Raw genomic sequence first — 4033 nt, forward strand, 5'->3', positions numbered from 1 at the left:
GGGCGCCCCGGAGGATGCTGGGAGTTGTAGTTCCCTCTGGCTGCCTGGCGCTAGGGTGGAGTAGGAGAGGAGACTGCAGCTCCCAGAGAGCCCTGGGGCGAGGGAGACAAGCGCCTCCTGGCCGGGGAATCTGGGGAGTGTAGTTTTTCCAGGTGGGAAGTCCAGGCAGAGTATGGGGCAAGGGGACTTCAACTCCCAGGGTGCACCGGGCTCCCAGGGGCCATGGAGGCATCGAGTATTATTCAGAGGGGAGTAAGGTTTGAAGTTGTTCAGGGTAGAGCCATAGTGGGCTTGGAACTCGAGCGGCCTCTGTCCAGCTGGTATGGACCTGGCTGCTCTTTTGCAGGGTATTGCCCGACACGCCGTCCCTGCTCTAGTGTGATGCAAGAGCAAACAAAAACTGCGCACACACAGAGTGCAAAACAAACTCAGCACAGACAGTGCACCCACAAACGAAATGCACACACCTTGCAAATTGAAGTGAAATGCACACCCGTTGCAACAGCCAACACCAAACAAAAAGTTGCACGCACCAGGCAGCACAGTCAATATGCAAAATGCAACACTGAACAACAGTTGTGCAGACAACACGACACCAAATGAAATGTACGCACACATTGCAACACCAAACAAAAGCTGCACACATCATGCAACAAAAACTGAACCCACAAAATGCAATGCAATACAAACTGAACACAATGCAACATCAAACGAGCGGTAGACGCAAATTGAACAGACGCTGCAACACTAAAGAAAAGTTGGACCCGCAATGCAACAGCAAGCAAAAGCTACCGTACACAATGTGCACACGTGAACATCACAATGCAGCACAACAGTTGTCTAGCAGTTTAGTAACTGTATTTCACCAATGAATCGCAGAGCTAATATGGGTATTTTCTCTACCAGATTCAACAAACAAGCTAGACAGCCCCAGAGAAACCACAGTCCCCAGTATTGCTAACCTCAAGAGATCAAAAATCATGAGTGAGGCCCAACAATAATGAGATTTTAAAAAAAACCCACTGTGTTTTTCTGGTCTCTTTTTTGATTGTTGAACTCCCTGTGGCCATCCCCCGCATGTGTGTGGACATGTGTGTGACAATTAGTGTCACTCCCTCTCTCCATTTTATCAGGTCAGGAGATGTTGGCCCCTGCTGCAGATGCTCTCACTCCACATCTGCCCCTCCCCTGCCCAGCAATTAATTCTGCCCCAACCTCCAGATCAATCCTGTCCCTCACCCCCACATCTACTCAGCCTCCATCCAGCCCCCCGTCTGTTCCTTCTAGGGGTCTTTACCCCCACTCTCCCTAGCTGGGGCCATGGTGGCAGCAGGGTCTCCTTTTCCAGGCTGGGTGTTGCAAGGGAATCATAGAAGATTAGGGTTGGAAGAGATCTCAGGAGGTCATCTAGTCCAACCCCCTGCTCAAAGCAGGACCAACCCCAACTAAATCTGCCACCACTGAGAACAGCCGAGCTCCATCCTCTTTGGAACCCCCCTTCAGGTAGTTGAAGGCTGCTATCAAAGTGGAAGAACAGGAGAGCCATCTTGTTGCTCAGAGGGGAGGAGACAATGGATCTGCCCTGAGCTGCTGGGCTCTTTAGTTGCTCCCCCTCCCACCTCCCCCCAGTTTCTTCCCTTCTGGGAGGATGACTTTGGGCTGCTGATGTAAGAGAGAGAGAGAGAGAGAGAGAGAGAGCGCTCTTCCTACAGCAACTCTGATTGGTTGCTCTGCCCCAGGAGGCAGGTAAGCGGGTCAGGTAGCCAATCAGAGGGGGTCAAGTGTGACTCCGGAGTAGATCTGGATTCACACCAGTTCAAATAAGGAGTGGCGTCCATGCCTAGCTTTATGGAGTTAAACAAAGCTGTGATGGAGATCATAGCAGAGGGAGTGTGAAATGAAAACAGCGCAGGCAAGGGAGCCAAGAAGTGTTTTCCGATTCCTAATGAGGTGGAGAGGCTGAGACGTAGAGGGAGGTTGTTTCGGGTTGCAGAGAAGACAGTGCTGAGATTGTACAAGTGGCAACAAGCAGAGAGATAGGGGAGGGGTAGAGACAAACATGGCCTGTGACCACATCTGGACCTTCGTGCACAGAGGGTTGTGCAAATAAGAAGAGGAATCTGCCATTGTTATTGTCTGAGCCAACTGAGGTCTAGCATGCAGGTTGACAACATTTCTCTGTCGGAATTTTTGAATGCTGCATTGGAGCCGTTCCACAATTTCAGGGAATGTTCTAGGTATCGGTGGGTAGAACCCTAGTGAGATTGGTAAAAATCAGGAAAACTGGAAGGGGGGGAATGGGAGACACCCGGTTGATTGGCCATGGCATGGGTGGGAGAAAGTGCGGGGGCACATAGAGCCCCTGTCATGCGGTGGAGGGAAAAAGGGGAAGGGGGGAGCCGCAAAGTCCCTAGAGAAGGCAAATAAAAATCCCAAAGTTGTCATTTTTAAGTTTCATGATTTTTAAGCCAATCTCATGATTTTGAGGGGCCACAAGTGCTTGGAGTTGGCAATACTGCAAATGGCATACCCAATGAACCAGCAAACAGCACAGCAACCTCAGACTACACACACAGCAGCTTCAGACTGTACACAATGCAACACAAACTGAGCGCACACGATGCAACAATAACAAACACGCAATTGCAACACCACCCTGCGTACACAATGCAATGCCAAACAGCACACACAATGTAACACCAAACACACAGTACAACTCCAAAGAATCACAATATCAGGGTTGGAAGGGACCTCAGGAGGTATCTAGTCCAACCCCCTGCTCAAAGGAAGACCTAATCCCCAACTAAATCATCCCAGCCAGGGCTTTGTCAAGCCTGACCTTAAAAACCTCTAAGGAAAGAGATTCCACCACTTCCCTAGATAACCCATTCCAGTGCTTCACCACCCTCCTCGTGAAAAAGTTTTTCCTAATATCCAACCTAAACCTCCCCCACTGCAACTTGAGACCATTACTCACTGAGAACAGTCTAGATCCATCCTCTTTGGAACCCCCTTTCGGGTAGTTGAAAGCAGCTATCAAATCGCCCCTCATTCTTCTCTTCTGCTGACTAAACTATCCCAGTTCCCTCAGCCTCTCCTAAGTCATGTGTTCCAGACCCGTAAACACTGTTGGACTCTTTCCAATTTTTCCACATCCTTCTTGTAGCGTGGGGCCCAAAACTGGACCCAGATGAGGCCTCACCAATGCCGAATAGAGGGGAATGATCACGTCCCTCGATCTGCTGGCAATGCTCCTGCTTATACCGTTAGCCTTCTTGGCAACAAGGGCACACTGTTGACTCATATCCAGCTTCTCGTCCACCATAACCCCTAGGTCTTCTTCTGCGAAACTGCTGCCTAGCCACTCGGTCCCTAGTCTGCAGCTGTGCACAACGCAGCACCAAACTCAGCGCACAATACACCAAACTGAGCACACAATACAACATCGAACAAACACAGAATGCAACACCAAACGGAGTACACAACGCAACACCCAACTGACCGTACACCACCAAACAAACACAGAATGCAACACCGTACTGCGTACACAGTGCGATACCAAAGAAAAGCTGTATGCACAGTGTAACACAAACCAAGCACACAATGCGACACCACAACGCATACACAGTGCAACACCAAATCAGACACACATGGCAGTACATGGTGCTTTACGGACATGCAGGAAAGATGTATTCCCGGGCCCAAATGGCTCACAAGGTCCCTGGACCATGAAGGGGACCCAGAGGGGCTGGAGCTATGACTGGGGCTGATGTGGTTTTGTGTCTGCACAATTCTGCCCGAGCTGAAGGCTGGCGAGTGTAGTAGGGTGGGTGAGAATGGCAAAAGAGGATCCCGCTTCAGGAGATGCCTCGTTCTGTGTGTCACCAGGAATCTCTGCAGAGCAAGCCGGGGGCCAGGCTGCTACCAGACCAATACTGGTCTCTTTGCCGATGCAGCAAAGATCCCTTTCCTGCAGTTCTGCCCGCCTGCTGCATCCCTTGTTGCTAATGAAGCAGAGAGTGAGGATCCAGGC

This window comes from Chelonoidis abingdonii, chromosome 26 (assembly GCF_003597395.2).
Source record: "Chelonoidis abingdonii isolate Lonesome George chromosome 26, CheloAbing_2.0, whole genome shotgun sequence".
NCBI lineage: Eukaryota > Metazoa > Chordata > Testudines > Testudinidae > Chelonoidis > Chelonoidis abingdonii.